The 27,209-nt window shown below is 34.2% G+C and overlaps 1 long non-coding RNA gene across 2 annotated transcripts; it reads right to left on the reverse strand.

Moving 5' to 3' along the window:
* Nucleotides 1–1,712: 1,712 nt before the first annotated feature.
* LOC105442975 lies at nt 1,713–26,334 on the reverse strand. Of its 2 annotated transcripts, none has more exons than XR_004062258.1 (8): nt 26,056–26,334; nt 14,949–15,028; nt 13,754–13,804; nt 12,509–12,559; nt 11,262–11,312; nt 4,584–4,631; nt 2,773–2,892; nt 1,713–1,744 (listed from the first exon to the last, which is right to left on the reverse strand). It is a non-coding gene; the product is annotated as an uncharacterized LOC105442975 (long non-coding RNA). The 2 variants fall into 2 exon arrangements; XR_004062257.1 differs by having other exon boundaries at nt 14,949–15,031.
* Between the last annotated feature and the right edge of the window lie 875 nt (nt 26,335–27,209).

Consider the following 27,209-nt stretch of genomic DNA (forward strand, 5'->3'; position numbering starts at 1 on the left):
TACAAAAATCACGACTTTTGTTGTTGTTTTGTTCCTGTCACATAATGTTCTTGAAGGTATATCTGCTTTATTTGCATCTTATATGTATGCCTAACAACCAATAAGGAGGGCAACAGAAATGAATATTTATCACCACTATTGGTTGTTGTTCTTGTTGATATTTCATTATGTATCACACTGTTAATGTTTGATTTTTATGTTCCTGGAAATCATATTAATAATTAAGTAAACTAAATCAATCAATCAATCAATCAATCAAAATCATCATCACCCTCATAATTATCATTATCTATTAGATTATCTGATCAACAGCATATCTCACAAAATGAGATATGTCGATTAAGAGATTTGATTTGTATTGTAACTTGAAAAACCATTCTGCTAAATAATAGTACACCATGCAAATGCAATGTTTGGTGAAATTTTCATCTTCAACACACAATCAACATGAGCATCATCTTCACGATCATCAGATTATCACAATCATTCCCATCACCATAGCCATCTTCACTACCAACACTTATGTCATCATAAACGACATTAGGATATGTAGAACAAGTAATATACAAAAGATGTTATATTTGTTTTAAACATATTGCATTGTGTAATGTTTTTAATGGTTGAATGACAAACAAAAATATATAACAGTATAAAGCGGTCACAGTCATAACTTTTTAGACAGTTTTCATATTAAGCATAACAAAAACAAGGGTTAACAATTGTAGCCGAAAAAACCCACAGAGCTTTACCAAAAATGTTCATTTACATTCACAGTAACGAAAGAAACAGAATCTGTTTTTTGCGGTTATTTGAGATTTAATAGAGGATGTTTTCTTGTTACCCTGAATATCAACATCATGACAATAACAACAATTACAACACAAACTTTCCCAACTGAATATAATAATAATATCAAATATTTAGGAGCGCTAAAAACAATAAGTACCATAGCGCTTACAAATACATATATATATGAAAAGAGGACAACAAAATGTTCTCACGTGAAGTAGATCCCATAGATCACTGGGGAAAAGGGTAAGTTTTGAGGGATCTTTTGAAGGTGGCAAGACAGGTAATTTCCCTTATAGAAAGAGGGATGTTGTTCCAAGTCTTTAATGCAGCTACTGCAAAACGTTTTTCAGCTGTTGAGAGTCTAGATTTGGGAATGATAAGTTTACATGCGTCGGCTGCTGAGCAAAGATTCCGAGATGGTGTAATGTGTATATATACAAGGATAAACCGTTGTCGTACTTTGACTTTACATGTTACACTGCTACAATCCACCCCTAGGAAGGACCCAGGTATTAATTTTTCGATCCATTTATACAAGTATCTGCATATGCATACATTGGAGCATGGAGCTACCATGTCCAACTCTAAGTACTCTCTGCATCGTGGCCACCAACAGACAAGACTTTTGTACACACCCCCCCCCCCCCCCCCCCCCCCCGGCCATAAAAAAGGCGACACTACTCCGTGCATTGAACAGGCGAACAGTATTACTTTCTTGCCCGGACCAGGGAATACAGGTTATACATGTACATACCCCCCCCCCCCCCCCCCCCTTGCATAGAAGGCAAATAGGTCCCTGCATTGAACAGGCAAACAGATGAAAATACAATGCCATTTTATTTTGTTGACAAGCGACAGATTCCTTAGTGTTACATGATTAATTGTTTGTAGAAAGCCTTCGCTGAGCATCCTAGGGGTCCTTCCTAGACATCGGGTCATACACAGCATTGGTCTATAAGGAATAGAAAATGAATTATATGTTAATTTCAATTTATGCACCATATAAAAAATGTACTTCTATGATTCAATTATATGTATTATTTTGTTCATATAATGGCGAGTTTGACCTCATTCCAAGTAGCAACAGCTAACTATGAAATGGACTTGAAGGGTGTTTTACAAAGAGTTAAGTTTGACTTAAAGTCATACGTAAGGGCCAATTTGCATACGTTATTAAACGCAAAATCTCATTGGTAGATTAGGCAACTAGGACTTTAAGTGCCACTTTAAAGGTAAATGTCCCATTTGCAGGCCAAATAAATGAAAAGATTAAATTCCAATGGCATTTGGAAGATATTACTAATTTATAACTTCTGTCAAAAGTAAAGGGCTTGAAAATGCCTTTTTGTGGGAAAATAACGACGATTAGTTGTCAAATCGACATTAGAGATTGCAATCACTGAAGTAAATTGTCTGATTTTCAGACCCTTGTACCGAATGGTCATATAATTTGTGCTGCACAGAGACCAGATCAGTTTAATTTTGGCCATTATAAGAAGTGGGTTATTGATGTAGACAAATGCTGCATGTTACAGCTCATTTATGTACTATGTTATTACCAAAGAAAAAAGAAGTCAGTCTGATCAGTCACTCAATGGTGTCCGACAGTGAAGTCTATAAAGTAAACGGGTTTCCTTACATAATTTGAATACTAGGACTTTGCTAACGTTTAAATTTCACATATAGGACATACTGTACATGCCATATTCATGATTCCTGCAATGTTCTACATAATTTGATGTTGGTTGCAAAAGGGACACATAAGTCAAACTTAACTCTTTGGGAAACACACCCCTGATATTGTATAGGAGGCAGTCATAGTAGACCAGTTTAAAAACAGACTGAAAATTCACTTTTACTAAAGTGCATAGGGACTGAAAAGTGATATGAGCTATACAAATACAGTTTATTATTATCATTATCTATGCATCTAATACTTCACATAATTTAGCTGTAGTATATGACAATTATTATGCTTACCAATGCTCGAAATGGCCTTTTCTTCATCTTGGACGCATTTGAAAGGGCAGCCTGTAAAATGAGCTTGATCATTGTCTGCTCTCCATCTGGTTAGAGGAGTCTACGCTGACACGTTGTGTGCTGAAAGAAATGTGGAAAATATAATTTCTTACTCCTCAAAAAATAGATTTCTGTTTCTTTCCAATACTTAAAGGGATCCGGTAACTTTGTCTCAGATTCTGAAACAAAATCCTGGAATTAGCTCATGCTGCAATGATAATTATAAACCTTTAGGTCAGTAAGGAACCCCCAAGGCTTTTACAAGCCGATCGCTTGTCTGATTATCAAGATGTTTATGATTGGAATTACAAATTTTGACACTACAGTCTATTGGGGAAAACGAGTGATGATTTTGAAGCGTGATTCTTTTAGGGCTTCAATATTACACCATATCACAGACACTGATAACATGTAGGGCCGTGCATCTCAGATTTAACATTGTTAAACGATGCCTTTAAAGTACCTACATACATATGCATGTATCTACTAGCAGTGACATTTGTTTACATGGCAAGTAATTTTTTCTTCTAAGTTTGGCGTAACAGAATTTTTGTTTACATTTTATCCCACAGAGTACCTAACATTTCATTCAAATAAATCTTACACACTGTACAAAAAAAATTCCTCTACAATATTTGTAAGTAGGATGGAAAAGACAGACAATTGCCCATTACAAATGTTTTATAGGAAATGTGTATAACAAAAAGAAAAATTATGCTTACATTTTCTTGGAAAGCAAAATTATTAATCATTTGAATATTGTTTTGGACTATTTATCATCTACAAGAAAGTTACAATCCACGTCTCATTTAAACACACTTTATTGTGGATATACAGTGTACTTTATAGAAAACAGCCCTACATGTATTTCAGGTTCCCCCAGTATCTATACTAAGGTGAGTTTTGAGAGCTTTTGTCACATAAGATTAAACTTGTTTACAAAATGCTGCCCTAATTTGGCAAAAGGAACAAGTGACAACAGTGACATTTCATGTAAAAGAGTAAAAGAGCAAAATGCATCTGTCATTTACACTGACCCCAATGCAATAGCATGTCTTGCCTAACATATCTCTAAGCAGGACGAGTGTTCATGCATAAAATTTGGCCAGGAAGAAGAGCCCACTAGGTATAATATGTCTTTGCTTCCTTTTGACAAAGCAGGGCAGAATGTTTATTGGACAGTTAAGGATGTACAGTGTTTGGTTTCTACAAGCTGGTCTATAAGTACTGACAAATGTTTACAAGTTTAGGTACATTACTACATTTTAAATCTAAACTTATGATAAATCCATTTTAATCACACTCCCAAGTGTGATTTACTTACATGTGACTTTGTTGTGCTCAATTATATTAAATTGTGACAATTTCATAATTTTCTTGATATCCAAACATCCTGCAAGAAATACATATTCCCCAAAAAGATAAGTTGCAAAAGTCTGCCCAAATAAATATTTCAATACCTTTTCAAGAAATTCCTTAGAAAATATCTATAGCTGATGGTTTCTTCTATTAAGTTAAAAGAAATGAGTTTTCAAGAAATAAATTTCACTAATTTCTCATGCTCAAATAATATAGAAATCAAAAGATAAAAAACTTTTAGGACAGTGGGAAGGGAACTATATTGTCATGGAAACATTTTTTTATTTTTAAAATTAACTGTAGGGTGTCCTGTCATATATTAGCTATAATGACTGGATAAATTTGCATAGGGAACAATAGGGATTTTTTTCTTCTCATTTAATAACGTATCAAGATAATTCTTTCAAGCTTACCACAACTGCTTCCCCAATACTCGGTTGCCAACTTTGTACAACAGTAAGCTGTAAACGAAGAGGGAAAACATGAAATCAGTATAATTGCATTAAATTCATAACATTCTATTTTGTTGCTTCTTATTTGAGTGTGATCAGTTAAGGGTGAGCATTCTGTCTTACAGAGAAGAAAAAAGTTATCATAAGATCAATTCAAAGCCTATCACTACCTTGAAATTCATTAAAGTTGTTATTTCAATAGGTAAAATGCTTTTTTCTTGGGTCAAACTCATTGAATGTTAATGACTGATGATATAAGGTAAATACATACAAACAAATTGGGAACCAGTGCATTGCCTAATAATTTCCATATGTCACACCACTGTTCACATCATAACTTGCCTCAATTGCTTTTGTTAGGAATTATTGACCTAAGTTACATTAATTGCTTGCAGAAAAATACTTCTTTAACATTTATGGAAAAAATAAATTACACATTGTGCAGTTTTAATTAGTTTAGGACATATACTAAGTTTGTCTGTATTGACTACTCAATTATGAAAGGTGTACTGTTCATTGCAAGTACGTGTAGTTAAAAATGCTTATGTGATCTAACAGAGTAAAATATGAAGCTAATAGCAATTGTAGTCATCAAAACTCCTTAGAAAATTCACTTACAAACATAACTCTCTTTTGCATGTTATGAAAGACAGGGTACAATGTATTCTATGGTTTATTTTGGATGTTACACAATGTTAACATTTCAATCAGATCATCAATTTCTACAAACTCTACACTATAGATGTTTAATCAGCTTGCTTTGTTCTTTGCTATAAACTACATGTACAATGTGTCATTCAAGAATATCACTGAAACATACATGTATGAACAAGCAAAACATTAACAATTACAACAACAACAAAATGTAAAAAGTTTCCCGGCCATTTTAAGTTTTAGAAAAAGGGAATCCTAATGCATTGTTCATCCTGAGAATTGGACATTTTACATGTATTTTGTATGTTTCAGGTTTTAATACTAGTTAGTAACAATAACGCTCTTAATCTTAATATGTATTTATCTATTTACTTGATGACCGATGGATGGATGGATGGATTGATTGGTTCGTTGATTGATCTTTACTCTTGCTGTGCCGATATCATAAGTGACAAACAGTTTAGGTTAAACATGTATCTTAGATTGCACATTGCTCCAACATGTATTTGGATACCAAGATATTCAGAGCATAAATCAATCATTCTAGTTATCTGTGAAATGTGAAATATAATACATTATAGATTCATAAAAACATTTGTTTTCTTCTTGATCTTTCAAATTTCTCTGTTTGACAATAAACAATGGTTAAATAAGCAAGAGAAAAAGGACAAGCAGTATTAAAGCCCATTTACATGTATATTTCACACTGCATGTACCTTATAAATGTACAAAATACATTTGAGGAAGATACAATATATATGTTTAGGATCATTGAATAAGGTATTAATGCTGTTTTCTTTTATACATGTACATGTATGTAAATCTTGTTGGAAGGGTCAAGCGTTTGAAAGGTATTTGTCATTAGTACATGTGAGGGTAATGAAATGAAAGGAAAAATTTATGAATAAATTCATTTTGAAGAGGCTTCACCTTATTGCCCCCACAAATTGGTAATCCCTTTTCTTGTAATTTGGAAATTTGGCAGAATTACAGCCACATGAACATGTGTTTTACAAGTTTCTCTAATAGGAAATGGATACTAGAACTGATTATTGTTTTATGAATACATACTGTAAGCCCTTGTGCTAATCAATTGTATTTGTACATGTACATGTATGCAACCAATGAGTGTGTCTTGTAGAGTGCAAGCCTATTTCATAACATTTCTTGATAAATTGTTATCATTTAAGAGAAGGTTCATTGATTTTCAAAACTAACTTTATTGCAAAGCTAGGTGAAACTTTAATTGGACAAGGTTATCAAAATTCAATGCTTGGAAACATTTGAAGTAAGGATTATTATCAATTACAAAGCGCTTAAATACAGCCCCGGCATAGCACCTGAAGAGCTCTCTGAACACTTGAGATGTGTGACGTCACATTTTGAATATGATTTGCTCAAGCAGACGCTGTCCCATGACATCTCAAACATTTTCATTGCCTGTTTTTTCATCTTCTCTTCAGTTATTTCTCTCACTTCACTACCCTCAGGCTAAATGTTTAATCTATTGCCTCACTCTAAACCTCGTGCATGGTATTATTTTGATAAAAAATGCAGCGATTTAAAAATTAAGGAATCCATGTAACAAAAATAAGACGCCATTTTATTTTCAGCTGCATCCACGGTGGTATGTTCGGCATTTCAAGAGGAAATTTTTATAAATCACCCGATATGGAGTTGACCTCAAACTTGTACGATGGCCATCTGTTAGCTTACCAGTTTCTAGTGATACATAATTTGCCATATATATATATATACGGACTTACAGATATATGTGATTTTCTTTGAACAGGCACTGTGAATGCAAATTTAAGTATTGAATAATGGCAGTAGTAATCCTTTCTACATAGATTAGTTACATGTACTTGGTGCTTTTTTAAAAGATATTGTAATATATTTTTAGATTTTAAGCTGGCTTTCGATTCAATCAACCATGATATTCTTCCTTTCAAAACTTTATTGTTATGGAATTCGTGGAGTTACCCTCAAATTTATTTTGCAGTTATCTAAATGATAGAAAACAATTCACTGTTTTCGATTCTAAAACTTCAAGTTTACAGTCAGTTTCCTGTGGAATTCCGCAGGGGTCAATTATAGGCCCCCTGCTCTTTTAAATTCATTTAAATTATTTACATTCAGTCTCTCCCATTTTGAATTTTATACTGTTCACGGACGATACCAATATATTTTATAAGCATAAAGATGTCGAATGCCTGACCCAAAATCTGAACAATGAACTCCTAAAAGTTAGTGAGTGGATAAGCGCAAATAAACTGCAAATGTTATGTTGTTTTACTTTCCAAAGATGTGTGCTAGTGAAGTAAAAATATATATGAATGGGAATTTGATTAAACATACAAATTTAACAAAGTTCTTAATATTGATAAAGATAAAGTGGAAAGCACACGTCTATGAAGTTCTATGCAAAGTGTCTAGAACAATAGGAACTATGAGTAAACTAAAAGACATCTTGCCAACCAATATTCTTACAATGTTATACAACTCACTAATCTTGCTTTACATATCCTACTGTAACATTATATGGCTTTTTGTAAACAACATTTACTTGATCATATTTTCCTCACTAATCTTGCTTTACATATATCCTACTGTAACATTATATAGGGGTTTTGTAAACAACATTTACTTGATCATAATTTGCTTGATTTTATCACACTTATATATCTGTAGCATATCCATGTCATGTACACTGGGTATTGTTTAAGTGGGTGATTTTGAGCTTTTGGTTATCTACCAAATAGTTTAAATTGACCATCTACATTCTTTGGTTATATGACATCATTTGGAACACCCTCTATGAAAATGAAAACCTGATGATTTGCAAACACACAACAATAAAAATATCAAGAGGAGAGGTTGAAAAATTGAAATCTTACATCTATATTTGCCCCTCATTTAAACTACTGTAGTTAAAGTATGAAAATGTCTGTTAAGTGTTAACAGTCTAATGTAACGTCCGAAACGTGCTAACAGCATACCAGAAAGTGCTGTTAAAATGGCTGAATAATTTTTACGAGTCCCTTTTGTTGAGATTTTTTCAGATAAAGTACAATTATGGATTTACTGTTTAAAGCAGCAAGCAATGCCTTGCATCACAAAGTGTGGCTTCAATATTGTATGTTTTATAAATCAATTTCGCAGAAAGTTGAGATATTTTACAGAAAATTTGATTTACTTTTTTAGCATCATATTTCTTAATATCTTTATATTCAAACCTATATAAAGTTATCAAAATAGTTTCCTTAACAGGAGTGTTCATTGTGAAATCGTAACTTGCAGATATGATCAAAAATGGTGTTAACAATGAAATTGTGTAATGTCCGAAACAGCCTTCTTGTGCTTACACAAAAATGATTGGATAAGAAAGACCTGATTTGTGTTTAGACTTGTGTTAAGACTTATGATAACTCATTTAATAAACATTTATGAACTCCAGATATCCTAAAATATGGATTATCATCATTAAAATGGTATTTCTTGATTTAGACATTAAAAGTAAACTGTTAAAGAAAATTGGTTTTAACTTTAAAATAAATATTGTAATGATGCATTGCAAAATTTCTTTGTTTTGGTGGTTAGCTGCCTTGAGATGTTCAAAAATGTTATGATAGATAGTTCCTGCAGTTCATATCTTCTGCTACCTCTAATGAAAATTGTTTCGGACGTTGAGACAACTTTTTCAATTTTTGACTTTATTTCTAATATGCACTACTATAATTTGATTTCATTTCATTTTCATAGAATCACTTGGAGTAACTAATAAGCTTATTCAAACTATATACAATCTCATTAATTTATTTTTCTAGTGAGTTAATTGGGGATCTACATTGTTTACAGAAAATGTAACATCTGAAGCAACATTTTCAATTGTACTGTTCCATCAAAATACAGGAGATGATTCAGATTACTGTTAACCTTCTTTAAAGTCCCTGTTCAAAGAAAATCACAAATATATGGCAAATAACGCTTCACTAGAAACTGGTAAGCTAACAGATGGCCATCGTACAAGTTTGAGGTCGACTGCATATCGGGTGATTTATAAAAATACATATAAAACCACCTCCATTGCATCTGGGATATACGAGATATTCGCCAGAAAAATAACGATGTTTTAATGATGTCACATTATGAACCATCCCTGCCCAAGCAGACGACATCCCACAAAAAATGAACATAATTGCAATGCTATTATTTCTCAAATTATAATGAGTTTAGTGAATATAAATGTGATGGCATTTGACACCATTCAAAAAGGGGTATGAAACCGATTCTAAATTCTTTTATTTGTAAATACACAGGATAGGGGTTAATGATCAATCAAAGAAACCACACTTTCAAATTGAAAAAAACCCTGAATGATAGCATGGACAGCATATGTTCCCTTTTGAAACGCCGAACTACCACAGTGTATATGCAGCTGAAAATACAATGGCATCTTATTTTGTTTACAAGCAATGGATCACTTTATTTAAGCGTTTTGTAACTGATAATAATCGTTACTTTGAATGTTTCCAAGCTTTGAATTTTGATAACCTTGTCCAATCAAAGTTTCACCTTTGCAATAATGACAATAAAGTTAGTTTTTAAAATCAATGAACCTTCTCTTTAAGATCCAATTATGCTCATTAATCATCAATAGAAAATAATCATATTGTTTGTAGCTACATATTTTTTTCAGCTCCAACCAAAAATGGTATGTCAATTTTGTTACAAAATTCTGTAAACAATTTGCTGTTCAGGGATACCTCATGCACATAAAGCAAAGTTGACAATTTTTCATCAAGCTATGGGAGGTCAATCTAGGTCCATACTACAAGAAAAATTGGCAACTGATTTCTAATACTTTATCTTTGAAAAGTTTCAGGCTCTCAAAGAGCCATTTAGCTATTTGGTTTTTAAGAAAACAGTGAGTGCCTTATAAAATCTAAAGTTTTTTTGGAAATTCTGAATATATCTGATAGGGAAGTCAATTTCCCTGACTAACATTGGCAAGTGATTGTATTAGACAAGTTCATGATGTTCTTATATGAAGAGCAAAAGAGTACTGGGAAGTCAACACAAGATTTCTATCTCCCACTTTGAGAGACTGAGAATATCACTGATTCTTATTTGAATAAGTAATGATGGGAACTTAACTTTATCAATTATCAGTACACCTGTGATACCCTCCACAATATATCCTAAAACAATCCATCATATCTAATTATGTCTTACAGGCCTTCCAACTACAAATAGTTCTTTGACATTAACTAATCACATTGATAAATGTGAAGATAAATTGCAATCACAATTTGTGAAACAAAATCACCATGATAATGTCAAAACTGTGGACAACTAGGTTTATGAAAATTACATAAGTGAGCTTCAAAGCTTTTGAAATAAAAGAGAGAGCATTTTGAGAGTTCACATCAGGCAACCAGAGGCTGCATAACAATGGGCCTGGAAGTAGGTGTGGATGGGGGGGGGGGGGGGCTCATTTGTACACCAAACAAAAAGGTCCCCCATCCACACTTATATAGTCCGAGCTCGATGCTTGGCTGCACTTGCAACATATTTTAATTTGCAAAAGCAAAAAACAAAAGATTGCCCTTAAAGAATAAATGGCCCTTTTTACATCATTCAAAACAGCTATATTGATGAGAATGGGACATTATTGGCATTAACTGCCTGAACATCATTAAAAACACAATCCATCTTCAAAAGTAAAGAAGAATTCACTGTTGACAATAACAGTGTTGTATAAAACATTTTGCTTTTGGACATATTTAGGATTGCTGTATATTCCATGAGAAAACATCATTAAAAATAGGCATCATTGCAGGGGGGGGGGGGGATTCCCTTTGTAAACATACTGTAAGTAAATTAGAGCAGTAAATGAAAATGAGGAATATCGGTGCTCAAACCTGACTTGCAGAACTTTTTATGAGGGGTATTTACATATCAATACACTAGCCAGAAACTTACCACAATCAAATCGCTTCTTGATCCAGAAGGAACATCCTTACATCCAGGCTCCTATTTGTAGGACATAAACAAAAATGACAGGGGCATCGTTCATGGCAGGTAATACAAATGGAAGTAAACATTAGAAAATCATAAGTTTGAAAACAATTTATAGGTAACGTTGTACAATGTAATTCTTAGTTAAAGAATTTCATTTCATTTCATTGATTGGTTCAACCATTTTTTTTAAAACAAACATTCAAAACTACAAGCTCGAAGGCTTGACTGCACCTGCAACATATTTTAATTTGCAAAAGCAATAACAAAAAGGAGCTGATATGCTTTAAAAGACAAACAAATTCAATAGGAATAAAGTGAAAGGACATGAAGATTTAAGGTACATAAAATGTTTGAAAGAGTTACAAAGACCTACTCTCAGGATTACTATTTTAAGTTTTAAGAGTCACATACAAATAAATATTCATAAATCAAGTTTGACTGATGATGTCTCTCGTATAACAATATCCTTGAATTTGGTGTGAATTTAAATGGTGTTTATTCCCCTTCATAATGATGCCCCATTTGTAATGATTATCTGTATGTAATCATGGAATGTGCAATAAACATGAGTCTAAGGCAAAATTAAAAGTGAAATGTTGCAAAATGCATTGTAATTGTCAGGAAAGCATTCTCCATTTGTTTGAAAGATGTTGAGGCCTTGCAAAGTAATTATATGCAGGACTAAAAGCTGTAAACTGACAGACTTGCAACAAATGTATGATGTACTCAAACACAATGCAACAAATGTATGATACTCAAACACAATGACAATTTCTCAATTAGCTGATTACAAATGCATTTCATCTTTATACAAACAAAGTTTAAAAACAAGATTGCCCTTAAAGAATAAATGGCCATTTTCACATCATTCAAAACAGCTATATTAATGAGAATGGGACATTATTGGCATTAACTACCTGAACATCATTAAAAACACAATCCATCTACAAAAGTAAAGAAGAATTCACTGTTGACAATAACAGTGTTGTATAAAACATTTTGCTTTTGGACATATTTAGGATTGCTGTATATTCCATGAGAAAACATCATTAAAAATAGGCATCATTGCAGGGGGGGGGGGGTTCCCTTCGTAAACATAAGTAAATTAGAGCAGTAAATGAAAATGAGGAATATCAGTGCTCAAACCCGACTTGCATAACTTTTTTATGAGGGGTATTTACATATCAATACACTAGCCAGAAACTTACCACAATCAAATCGCTTCTTGATCCAGAAGGAACATCCTTACATCCAGGCTCCTATTTGTAGGACATAAACAAAAATGACAGGGGCATCGTTCATGGCAGGTAATACAAATGGAAGTAAACATTAGAAAATCATAAGTTTGAAAACAATTTATAGGTAACGTTGTACAATGTAATTCTTAGTTAAAGAATTTCATTTCATTTCATTGATTGGTTCAACCATTTTTTTAAAAACAAACATTCAAAATTACAAGCTCGAAGGCTTGACTGCACCTGCAACATATTTTAATTTGCAAAAGCAATAACAAAAAGGAGCTGATATGCTTTAAAAGACAAACAAATTCAATTGGAATAAAGTGAAAGGACATGAAGATTTAAGGTACATAAAATGTTTGAAAGAGTTACAAAGACCTACTCTCAGGATTACTATTTTAAGTTTTAAGAGTCACATACAAATAAATGTTCATAAATCAAGTTTGACTGATGATGTCTCTCGTATAACAATATCCTTGAATTTGGTGTGAATTTAAATGGTGTTTATTCCCCTTCATAATGATGCCCCATTTGTAATGATTATCTGTATGCAATCATGGAATGTGCAACAAACATGAGTCTAAGGCAAAATTAAAAGTGAAATGTTGCAAAATGCATTGTAATTGTCAGGAACGCATTCTACATTTGTTTGAAAGATGTTGAGGCCTTGCAAAGTAATTATATGCAGGACTAAAAGCTGTAAACTGACAGACTTGCAACAAATGTATGATGTACTCAAACACAATGCAACAAATGTATGATACTCAAACACAATGACAATTTCTCAATCAGCTGATTACAAATGCATTTCATCTTACAAACAAAGTTTAAAAACAAGATTGCCCTTAAAGAATAAATGGCCATTTTCACATCATTTAAAACAGCTTTATTAATGAGAATGGGACATTATTGGCATTAACTACCTGAACATCATTAAAAACACAATCCATCTTCAAAAGTAAAGAAGAATTCACTGTTGACAATAACAGTGTTGTATAAAGCATTTTGCTTTTGGATATATTTAGGATTGCTGTTTATTCCATGAGAAAACATCATTAAAAATAGGCATCATTGCAGGGGGGGGGGGGGATTCCCTTCGTAAACATAAGTAAATTAGAGCAGTAAATGAAAATGAGGAATATCAGTGCTCAAACCTGACTTGCAGAACTTTTTATGAGGGGTATTTACATATCAATACACTAGCCAGAAACTTACCACAATCAAATCGCTTCTTGATCCAGAAGGAACATCCTTACATCCAGGCTCCTATTTGTAGGACATAAACAAAAATGACAGGGGCATCGTTCATGGCAGGTAATACAAATGGAAGTAAACATTAGAAAATCATAAGTTTGAAAACAATTTATAGGTCATGTTGTACAATGTAATTATTGTTACAAGAATATCATTTCATTTCATTGATTGGTTCGACCATTTTTTTAAAACAAACATTTAAAATTACAAACGATGTTCGAAAGATATATTCAAAACATATTTGACATACAAAGTAAAAATGGTAGAATCATTGACATATAGTAAAGACGTGCTTAAGGATATGTCAGGAGGAATAGGGTTCCAAATAACAGAAAAATTGTTTCTTACAGATTTAAAAAATATAGTTGTTTCCTGGCCAAAATTTAAATGAGTCTCGCCCACGAGTATTATAATAATGAACATCATTAAAACACCAGAAAGCAATCAGTGAAAACTGAAGAAAAAGGGAAGTGTAAAATACAAGCAGTTATGAAATTTGAAAGTATGCTCAATTAATCAGAAGTTGGATATCTGCAAAATATTTTAAAGTCTACAATTTTTTGGGTAGAGAAATAGTCATCAATTTCTACTTGTTTTCCAAAAAATCATTTTCTAGCACCTTGTCCTATTGAACCAGGGAGTGCCTACTAACTCTTGATTATGTTGATCTTTCTTTAAAATAGATCTATTCCTTTGATCAATTAAGGATGGTTGTGTTGTGATAATTAATGGGAAGGCTTCTCACAAGAGAAAACATATAATTACAAAGTATTGTGTTTAACTCATCAACTTGAAAACTTTAACATGTCTTAAATGTCTTAGCTTTTATATAGAGTTCCCTTTAGATTTCACTATTTTGTTTCTTGCTTTTTTTTAAACCAACATAATAACAAGATGGACATCCACTTTCATGACTGGTGTTACATACAGGTACTTCCCTATTTTAAAAATCATTATCCTTATTGACAGAACTGTAAGCGATGTCAGAAAAACAAAACTTGTTCAACCTAAACAACAAGGAAGTCTACAGCTTTTTCAGGCTGGGGCAAAGACTGAGGTGTTACAGATACAAACAAAAAGCCAGATTCCTAACTTACAATACAAATTAAAAATAGAAAAGGACTTTCATTTGTGTAAAAAAAATTGGCAAACTTACAGTGCTAGTTGACACTCTCTTGGAAGAACAGCTCTGGAATCACTGGGAGCACCTCCATTCGTAATTCTCATCTCATTCATCTGCTAAGAGACAATGACCAAAACTTGTACATTCAAGAGATGCCTTAAATTTACATTACCTTAGTTTTAGCATAAACATCAAATTTTTCTTTTAAAATTGAAACCAATTATGTCATGTAGTGATTATTGAGCATTACTGGTATGACTCCAAACTTTAATAGCGCTCAGCAAGTTCAGCAAGCTCAGCAAAATAAAGTTGGAACTAAAGTTGATTAAAAATGGTAGTTTTAATTATTAAAATAGAAAACCAACATACTATTAAAAATACAAATTAGATAAATTGGAATGGTTTCTGTGACTAAATAATTCTGAAATTCATAAGATACATCTAAATTAGACTCTAGACCCAACTCCACTTCTCAACTAAATCTACAAACACCCAGTATGGGCACATCCTAGGTATTTACATGTATTCAGTATGTTATTGAGGTTTTATCAAGCTGATGGCCATGCCCTTACTCGCACTAATGTAGCCAGGGGACAGGGCGACACATGCCTCCTTAATAATGCTTTTGGATAAAACTTATTTGTTGTTGTTGGTTTTTATGGCGTTTTCCATAGTCATTGGTAACATTGGTAAACCAAACTGACGTTATTGGTACAACAAACTGACAGAATGCAACACACATACCAACAAAAGGTATAATTTACAAACAAAAATGGTAGAAGAAATACCATTTTCCAGTTGTGAATGTGTGAAAATTATCACAACTCTCTTGATTCACTCACACAGAATTGTTATCTTTAGTCAGTTGTAAAATGTGTCTGCCAATTTTATTTTGATTATATTTGGTTATATTTACATTTAGGTCCAAAGGATGAACAGGACAACATGATATGAGCTTAAAACTTAAGCATCATGCTCTGTTATTACATGTAGCTTTGGAAAAATTGTCAGAAAATTGATTATGATGTACCCACATCATGTGTGATTTACCAACAACAACAGTTAAAGAATACATTTTCAAACGGTAAAGTGTAAAATTGTCTCAACCTGCTTCCTTTGCTCACTTAAACAAAATGTACTTCCTGTCCTCCATCTGAATGAAATTTCTTTCAAGTTTGATGGAGTTCCAAAGGACCAACAGAAACAGAGTTTACTAATGTATACCTAGCTTGATAATGAGCATAATTAATACAAGACCTGTTTGACAGTAATTAATTAAACCTGCAGTAAAGATGTGAAACAGGCAGGAAATCAGAGGACAATGATATTCTGGAATTAGATGACTTCCCTAAGCTGGGGGATGCAAAACCTCCCACTCCCTTCCCTTCCCCCAATTCAGGGCAACCAGCTCATATTAAGGCAGCAATTACTTGCCTTTAGCCACTTTTATTGGGTTTTCATAATTTGTTGATAAGATATCAAACATAAATCAAGTCAATCAAACAAAAAACAAACAAAATGCAGCAATACAACAGCATACAACGAAAACAGTGCTTCGTAACTATCTACATGTAATAAAAGCAGTCACTTTGTCTCTTCCACATATCTATCCTCTGTAATTAGAAAAAAAACAAGTGTCTAATTTAGTAGAGGGATAAACATTTTTGCATTTAAGTATCAAGTATGTAGAATTTGAAAGATTAAAAAAGCAATCATCATAATAATTTTGCTTTCGTAGATATACAGACAGGATTACAGATCATAACAGTTAAATTTCCTTTTCTTCCAGAGAGGGAGAAAAAGAAAGTAGTTTAAAAAAAAAGTAGTTTCAGAAATTAATATACTGTACTCATAACTTAAATCTCCATTTCCGAAAATGAATTGGAAGTTTGTCATTTTTCTTAGCAATACGATATTCAATATCTTTGTTAACGGCAATACATGTACATGCTTTATAACCGTAAAAGGTTGGTGGTTTATTTTTGAATTTGCAAACATACATGTAAGTATAATATTTAGGTAAAAGAAACAAATATATTAGGAATTTATCGACATTATAACTAAACATCTTTTCAAATGTTGAAACATTTTGTACATCAGGCTTTTTGGTTTCCTGAAAAATAACTTTCATATTTTCATCCCAAATGTGTTTTACAATAGGAAATTCAATAAAAACATGTACCGGTATATAGGTTTCAGGGGCATTAATTGTTACAAAGGGAACAGTTGGGGGAGTCCTTTCTTTTGATTTTATACAAAAAATCATTCACACCTAGTGCTTTAAGAAATAAATTTAAATAGAAAGAGTGCATACATGTACTTATGGTGGATTTAAAATTATTTACATGATTTTTTTCACATTTGACCTCATCAGAGTTGTGAAAATCATTCCTAAATATCATTTGTTTGTATGGAACACCTGGTTTTAACATGACACTGTATGCATATTTTGGAATTTTCTGAGTTTTCAAAAGTGTGGACTGTGGTTCTAATTTCTTCAATAATTTCATGTGGGGTTAAGTGAGACTAACCACTCATTTTGTTTATTTTTCACATTCAAAAGTTGCATTTCCTCCTGTCCTGTGCACTAATATCATAATCAAGAATAAGCTCCTCAAATAGTTTATTACCAGGGTGAGGAGGGTTGAGTAAATCACTAATAAACAGTTACCTCTGTCTAACCTAGCTATCCTGATATATGAAATGTTGCTTTCATTTTGAGCAAACGTTTCTATTCAACCAAATAAACTGACAAGAACCAATTGGGAAAAGGGTGAATCAAATTCAGCTTCCAAATTTTTTCCCCTAAATATATAACATGTTCGGAGAGACTTGGCCAATTGACTTGAGATTAATCTGTTAAGAACATATTCAGATGCATGTGTGTTCCATAGAATATCCTTACTATCACTAAAATTGTTACAAACAGAAATTTAATAGACTTCCACCAACTGTCATAATTATCATGAAGGAGCATTTTAACCCATGACATTTTTTGTGAAACAGACGAAAGTAGGGGTCAATCATTCGTAAACCACCCAAAGAAAATTCATTACACATGTATTGTCTTTTGGCCCTACCATTTCCACCACTCTATATACATCTAAACAACAAAGTATTTAATCGTTTGAAAAAGCTCTGTGGTATTTTAACACATAAGACAGAAGGAAGAAAAAAAGGAGTAGTGGCAACAATAGGGTCTTTACAACACAGAACTTCCCAACGAGGGATAAGATTCTACCAGCCAGCACTTTAAAGTCTTTTTAATGGATTTGAGTTTGGTCCTATGATTAAGTTCATATAGTTGATTTAAATTCAAAGAAAAATGGACACCTAAAGTTTTTAAAGTAGAGTTATTCCACTTTTAACAGTTAAGGAAATGCATAAGAGCCTTTCTTAGAACCAATCCATATTGCTTCTGAATTAGATATATTGAGCTTACAACCAGAGCTATCAGAAAAATTACCAATAGTGTCAAACAATCATCTAAAGGAGGTAACTGAGCCATTAATAAAAGATGTGGAATCATCTGCTAACAAAGATATTGTTATGTATTGCTAGAGGCATGAGCGTCCCTGGACGGTGTGTGGGCTCTATAAGTTTACACTATTATTACATTATTATTATATTTTCAATTGTTTAAACAAATTGTTGGCTTACACCCAGTAGATGCAGGTTCAAATCCCACTAGTTCCAAGATTTTTTCTGACTTGTTTTTTAATTACAGATCAATCAACCAATCTTTATTTACTGGGTGTTAGCCAGCAATTTGTTTAAACAATTTAAATTTCTCCCAGGAAGCATTACATTTATAAAGATATATATTATTTTCAACTGGTACTCCTTCGCTTTGAAAGTTTTGTCTAATAGTAAGAGCCATAGTTTCAATAACTAATAAAAACAAGTATGGAGATATGGGACTTCCTTGAAAAATATCATTTTCTCATGTTAATAGAATTTATCAAATTTCCATAATTACATACATAACTTTTTTGACCAGAATAAAACATTTATATCCAGTTAATGAATTTATTACTGAAATTAAATGCTGTAATACACCAAGAAGGAACTGATGAGAAACACTGTCAAAAGCTGTCTGAATGTCAAGCAGAACAATTGCACCTGGAATTTTCTTTGAGTCTGTATAAGATTCAATTTAAATCTGTTATCAACCAGAAATTGTTTCCAATATTCCTACCCTTTAAAAAAAAAGATTGGTCAGGGTGAATCAAGTATGACAGACATTTTTTCAAACGGTTTGCTAAAGTTTTGGCTAAAATCTTGTAGTCTACTGTTAATAAGGAAATAGGTCTAAATTTGGGTAGATAGGAAGTATCTCTATCTTTTTCAGGAATCAAAGTAATAACTCCATTCTTTTGAGAGGTAGACATTAGTCCATCCTGCAGAGAAGAAAATTTACACAAGTTTAAAAGCATATCAGAAAGGTCTTTCCAAAAAACTATATAAAACTCCACAGGTAAACTGTCCAGTGATGGTGATTTGTTATGACTCATTGAATTAAGTGTCTCCAACAATTTTTGCTTAGTAATGTGTTTTTCAAGAAAGTCTTTATGAACTTCATTTAATTGAGGAAGTTCAATGGAATCTAAGAAATTAACCATTATACCATCCAAATTATTATCATTGCATCTTCTCTTATACAGGGCTTGATAAAATGAATGAATTTCTCCCAAAATCGTTTGTTGATTTACAATAATGTCATTACTATCATTCTCTAATCTAAATATACTCTTCTTTTCTACAACTCTGTTTTATAAATTACAAAAATATCTGGAACTCTTCTTCAGTCCATTGGATTAGAGAACGAACAATAAAACCTTGGGTTTCATCATTTTTTTTCATTATTTTTTGTCAAGAAGCTCAGTATTATCTATATCTGCACCTAATTTGATATCTAAATTCTCAATATCTTTCAATTTTTTTTAAATATTGATAATTCTCGGTTTCGTTTTTTCTGGGACGCAATGTATATAAAAGAGGTTTTGAACTGTGACATTCAGTAATTTTGTTTCACCTTCTTTGAAGCTTGGATTAAAAAGAGGGATGTTTTCACCAAACTGATCTGATAGTAATGAAATAAATTGATAACCAACAAAACTATTGTATATGGTATACACTAAAAACATAAATCCATTAACAGTCCCTCTGCTATGAAAAACCAGTTCAAATATTCATCATTAGTTGCCATATTTGTGAGAACAATAAACTTAAGAGCTACAGTGTTATTTTGGGCAACTGAAAAGTCATGCATAAAGTAATAACAGTAGACTTGTATTATACAACATAACAAATCCTGGTTATTACTGCAAGTTTTACAGGTTACATGATACTGTATTTTTCATCTCAAATGTTGATCACTATCTTTTAGAGTACCGGTAAGTTTTCTGGTAGTTTCATTTAGAGTAAGTTTTCTTATACATATATCTTTTAGAGCAAGTTTTCTTGAAGTTTCTTTTCTTTCTTCTAAATTTTTCACTGCTTTGCCTTTAATTATTTATAATCCTTTCCTTTTGTCATTGCTCTATAGAGTAGTGTCTTTATCATTTCTTCTTATTTCATTAGCTAAAACAAAACAAAAATAGTATATCACTTTCTTTAGAAGTTCTCTATTTTCTATGTTCTCTATAGCATCTTCAACTTGTTTTCTCCTGACTTGAAATAGAGTTCTTGTATCCATAATTAACATTATCTAAGAATAGGGTCGCATTTCATAATACAAAATTTTTGTCGTTATTCCTAAGGGTCCCTATTCATAATACAAGAAAAGAGTCACTATTCATAATGCGGGAAGACAGTCGCTATTCATAATGTGGAATGAGGGTCACTATTCATAATACGAGAAGAGAGTCATTATTCGTAAGGACCACTATTCATAATCGAAGAAGGGAGTCGCTATTCATAATACGAGAAGAGGGTCGCTGGTCATAATACGAGAAGAGGGTGGCTATTCATAATATGGAAAGAGGGTCGCTATTCATAAAAATTAAATAAGCAGACAGAATGATAATAAGAAAGGGAAATATTGGATGGGGGACACCCCCACGGCTATGGTAAAGCTATGGGGGAGGGGGCGGCTCATGGCCCTGAATATTTGTTGAAAACTTATATTGAAAACATACATTTCTGAACAATTAAAGAAAAAAGGCATGCCCCAGTAATCTAAACAACCCATCATCCCGGGCCCCCAATCATCAATCAGCCCCCCGAAATAAATATAAATGTCTGACATCTGAATGTCCGAGTTGTCATCATTGGCATAAAGGGCAGGGGGCTGGGGATATTTCATATGTAATGATGTGTTTGTTCTGCAATTATCTATCTTGTTTCATGACAATTTATGTCGACCTCGTTTGGTTTGTTCACTTTATTGTAATTTTATATTTTGGTTTGGCTGTTTAAAGTTATTGATTCTTTATATATCGTGTGTGAACCAGAATGCATGCAGAAATGGATTTGATTAATTATTGCGTGTATTTTCCGTGTTTGCTTTGAATTTATCATGTCTCAAATTGATTAATGTTAAACTTTTTCTGAACCTGCACGCATATTTGTATTTACATTCCATATTTTTCCTGTTTTTGTTCTGTATTTATCATTATATCCTGCCCCCTTGTTGCTACAAGGGCTAGATATCCCACCCCCAAAATAATAACATAACCAAATTTCTCACATATTTTTGTTGTTGTTGTTGTTGAACTAGACCTTATATCAGACCTCCTTACCCATCATCATCACCACCCCCACCCAACAAAAAAAGACAGTAAATGTTTGGTTTATATTCAGATTGCATTACTGCGAAAAACCTCAAAGGTCCAAAAGTGTTCAAGCCCCCTTTTCCCCAAACAAAACACAATATCAAAGTGCCCCCCCCCCCCTCCCCGCCTCTCTACAGGGAATTACTTAGCTTCTGGTCCAGTCCAACTCCTAATGTTTTTGGTGTTAGGAAAGTTTCAGGAAATCAAGATTGTGGATGAATAGAGTTAGGTTAATTAGTATGATTACCGGTACTAGTATCCTGAGGTACAGGTGTATGTATTGAAAATCTTGAAACTCTACATTGGCGAAAATTGAAAAGCTTCTGGGTGCCTGTCCTTGACTTTTGGCACTGGATATGACATATGGCTAAGGCTATATAATTTGTACGTCCATAGGTCCTATTAAAAACCATTTCCTACTAAAACATTGCTGTATAAACAATTACTAGTTTCTAAAATAGCATGGGCCTGCTTGTTCTACTTAATGTCTCAGTGGCGTAGCCAGGATAAGATCAGTAAGGGGCAGAGTGGTGGGGCAAGATTTCTCACAATGGGGACAAATTATGATAGGATAAGTTGTTATGCTTTACTTTATTTTTGTCATCACAGAAGTGGGGCAAATATATTAGCTAGGTTATGAGGATGTCTCTATATAATTATCAAAGATAAAAGGTAATATATACTTTTAAAGGTAAAGACCAGTATTGGAAACGCCCCAATTTCAAAAAATGAAATGGAAGCTCTCATTACCAATCATGTGAAAGAATATGTTTTGACTAATACATGATGATAAAAAATTTGCCGGGAAACCGCCTACTAATTCATATATTTGGTAAATTTGTTTCTCTCATGGTCTGGTGAGAGATAAAGGGTAGTCCCATATACATCTTTCTGTGTATAGTGCTTGTAACTTTACGAAGAATGGGCCAAATTTCCTATCATTTTGATGATTCCAGAACCTTGCAGATGCTAGATGCTAGATGATCAACCTTTTCTGATCGATTCCACAACGTTTCTTTCACAATGCAATCGCATGACCATTACTGGTCTTTACCTTTAAAGAAAGACATAATACAGGGGACGCCAGCACTGATTGCATATGGCATGACGGTCACAAAATCATATCTTATTTGGCTAAAAATCTTGATAATCTCGTATTATAAATCGCCACCCTCTTCTCGTATTATGAATAGTGACCCTCAAATCAAATTATGAATAGCGCCCCTTCCTCATGTTTATAAATAGCAACCCTCTTCTCATAGAATTGAATAGCGACCCTCTTTTTGTATTATGAATAGCAACCCTATTCTCTGTCCTTATGGGTAGCGACCCTCTTCTCGTATTATGAGTAGCGACCCTCTTCTTGTTTTATGAATAGCGACCCTCTTCTCGGTCCTTATGGGTACGGACCCTCAATACAAATAAATAGCGCCCCTTCCTCATGTTTATGAATAGCAACCCTCTTCTCATAGAATTGAATATCGACCCTCTTCTTGGTCCTTATGGGTAGTTACCCTCTTCTCGTATTATGAATAGCCACCCTCTTCTTGTATTATGAGTAGCGACCCTCTTCTCATATTATGAATAGTTACCCTCTTCTCGTATTATGAATAGCCACCCTCTTCTTGTATTATGAATAGCGACCCTCTTCTCATATTATGAATAGTTACCCTCTTCTCGTATTATGAATAGCCACCCTCTTCTTGTATTATGAATAGCCACCCTCTTCTCATATTATGAATAGCGACCCTCTTCTCATATTATGAATAGCGACCCTCTTCTCATATTATGAATAGCGACCCTCTCCTCGTATTATAAATAGCGCACCTTCCTCATGTTTATGAATACATGTAGCAACCCTCTTCTCATATAATTGAATAGCGACCCTCTTCTCGTATTATGAATAGCAACCCTCTTCTCATACATGTAGAATTGAATAGCGACCCTCTTCTCGTATTATGAATAGCAACCCCTTCTCATAGAATTGAATAGCGACCTCTTCTCGTATTATGAATAGCAACCCTCTTCTCATAGAATTGAATAGCGACCCTCTTCTAGTATTATAAATAGCAACCCTCTTCTCATAGAATTGAATAGCGACCCTCTTCTAGTATTATGAATAGCAACCCCTTCTCATAGAATTGAATAGCGACCTCTTCTCGTATTATGAATAGCAACCCTCTTCTCATAGAATTGAATAGCGACCCTCTTCTCGTATTATGGATAGCAACCCTCTTCTCATAGAATTGAATAGCGACCCTCTTCTAGTATTATGAATAGCAACCCTGTTCCCGTGTTATGAATAGTGCGCGTATCCCTGCGTGTATCTGACGCGAAGGCAATCTGCATGTAATCGAGAAGGCTTGACTCGAACTTTAATTTATCTTTATAAGGAGTAAAGCATAATTTGTTGATTAACGTTCTATTAGGTCTTCTTCGATGTTGTATAAAACAAATAATGAATGTTTTTCATTCGTTTAATAGTGCAAATATTTTCATTCGTTGAAAGATTAACGTTAATTCTATTCAACTCGGCTGACGCCTCGTTGAATAGAATGTTAATCTTTCAACTCATGAACATATTCGCACTATTGAACTCATAACCATTCATTATTTGTATACTATGTAATGACCCTTAATGTGAATTATGAATAGCTGCCCTCATCTCACATTATGAATAGCGGTCCTTATAAATAATCATGCCTTTATGAATAGTGACCCCTTTTCCGTTTTATGAATAGCGAGGTTACCCCTGTAGATCACCCCTGCAAAACAAGGGGTACGTAAAAGGGCTGCTATATTAACCAGCAGAGCCAATTGGCCCTCTGCCCCCTCCCCCACAATTAGTTTTGGGAAGTTTTTCACTTTTTTGGGGGTTGATTTGAAATTTCATTCTTAGAAGCGACTAACAAATAGTGGAAAAATACAGTTTTTAAAATGTAAAAATGTAAAGTCTTTTCAAAACGTACTTGCTCTGCTTACCCAAGCAAAGACTAATTTGATTCTGATTCAATATTTACAGAATAACTTATGAAACACATATGACACAAAATTACCAAATACCTTGGACTTGCCCATACACGAGCATCAAAACAATATGGACTTGAAAATTTGAATTGTTGATATTTATCGTTCTAAATTTCACAACTATCCACATCAGGATGTATAACAAACCAAAGTACCAGTACTGTGAAAGAAATTAGCTGAAAACACAAGATTGGTTGGCTTTTTAAAAATTAGTTTTTAACCTTAGAAACTGCCATGGACCCCCCCCCCCCCCCCCCACTCGACCAAAGCTTCAGTCTTGTAGTTGTATGATGGGGAGCCCTTTGTCTGTGCATCTATTATTAGAATACATACATGTAGGCGATTGAGGCCCTCCCCCCCCCCCCCCCCCCCGATCGAATAATGAAAAAAAGGGAAAGAAAAAAGAAAAAGAGAGAAAAAAAAGGGGAAAGGAAAAGGAAGATAAAAGAAGACGATTAGACCCCTTCCCCCCTGATCGTAAATTTGCATTCAATTTTCTGACTAGACCTGTGCCCCCGTATGATGCCAGCTAGTCCCCCCTCAACTTCTGACTCTAGCTACGCCAGTGCATATGTTCGGGATTTATGACATGATGGAAACATTTTCAAGGGTTGTAGTATGTGAATATAATTACTGAAATAAGACTAAATCAGTATTAATGTTATGTAGATCTAGCCTATAGTAATCCCAGACAACTCGCCCTAAAGACAGCTCGCCCTTTGAAAACTCGACACAATACCCTGGACATCTCGCCACAATACCCTGGACAACTCGACCATGGCGAGTTGTCCAGAGTATTGTGGCGAGATGTCCAGGGTATTGTGTCGAGTTGTCCAGGGTTGAGATGTCTTTGTGGCGAGTTGTCTGGACCCCGTCTAATGATGTAGCTGCTAGCTATTCGTTCCCCCAGTGATTTCTTCTTAATAACATTCTATAAATTAGGTACCTGTCCTTGTCTAGACCCTCTACAGATACTACAGTATATACAAACCTAACATTACACTAGTCCAAATCAAACAACACAGTAACACTAAACAACAGTTATAGTACTAGTATTTATAGTATATTAGTACCTGCATGATCTGACATGTACATCATGTACATGATGTAGGCCTAGGGCCAATTTATTGAAGATACATACAATAATGTATGTAGGCGGCTAGGCCTACCCTGATTTAATTAACATTGACTTGTAGTTGTACACATTACTTGATCTTACTGTTACTAGTGTTATAACTAACCGTTCTACGACAGCACAGTCACAGTCACAGTGGCAATCAATTAGTCAAGATAATCAATACAACAAAGATGATAAGGCAACAAGTATAATTACTCACCCATAACACCATCATTCTGTCAAACTGTACATACATGTATATATGTAGGACTCCATGCATGCAGCATGCGCATCCATCAAGCGCCTTGGTAGCCTCTTTTAAAGTCTATGCGATAATACACGCAGGAGCAGGCTCGTGTGTATTGTCAATGGTGATGACAACACATTTACCAATTTTCATATGGAAAGTTGTTGCTTTGGGCAACAACTTTACCAAATCGGTAAAAAAAGCAACACATTTACCATTTTTGCAACAACTTTACCATTCACAGGCAACAACTTTACCAAAAATTGGCAACAAGTTTACATGGGAAAACCCTCTCTCTCTCTCTCTTTCGGTCCTCTACCTCTGTATCCCCTATGCCTCCCCCCTCTCTCTCTCTCTCTCTCTCTCTCTCTTTCGGTCCTCTATCTCTGTATCCCCTATGCCTCCCTCTTTTTCGGTCCTCTATCTCTGTATCCCCTATGCCCCCCCCCCCCCCCCCCCCCCTCTCTCTCTCTCTCTTTCGGTCCTCTATCTCTGTATCCCCTATGCCTCCCTCTTTTTCGGTCCTCTACCTCTGTTTCCCCTATGCCTCCCCCTCTCTCTCTCTCTCTCTCTTTCTCTCTTTCGGTCCTCTATCTCTGTATCCCCTATGCCTCACTCTTTTTCGGTCCTCTATCTCTGTATCCCCTATGCCTCCCTCTCTCTCTCTCTTTCGGTCCTCTACCTTTGTATACCCTATGCCTCCCCCCCCCCCCCCTCTCTCTCTCTCTCTCTCTTTCGGTCCTCTATCTCTGTATCCCCTATGCCTCCCTCTCTCTCTCTCTCTCTCTCTCTCTTTCGGTCCTCTATCTCTGTATCCCCTATGCCTCCCTCTCTCTCTCTCTCTCTCTCTCTCTCTTTCGGTCCTCTATCTCTGTATCCCCTATGCCTCCCTCTCTCTCTCTCTTTCGGTCCTCTACCTCTGTTTCCCCTATGCCTCCCCCCTCTCTCTCTCTCTCTCTCTCTCTTTCGGTCCTCTATCTCTGTATCCCCTATGCCTCCCTCTTTTTCGGTCCTCTATCTCTGTATTCCCTATGCCTCCCTCTCTCTCTCTCTCTCTTTCGGTCCTCTACCTTTGTATACCCTATGCCTCCCCCCTCTCTCTCTCTCTCTCTCTCTCTCTTTCGGTC

The sequence above is a fragment of the Strongylocentrotus purpuratus genome, unplaced genomic scaffold (assembly GCF_000002235.5).
Source record: "Strongylocentrotus purpuratus isolate Spur 01 unplaced genomic scaffold, Spur_5.0 spur5_scaffold_8, whole genome shotgun sequence".
NCBI classification, from domain to species: Eukaryota; Metazoa; Echinodermata; class Echinoidea; order Camarodonta; family Strongylocentrotidae; genus Strongylocentrotus; species Strongylocentrotus purpuratus.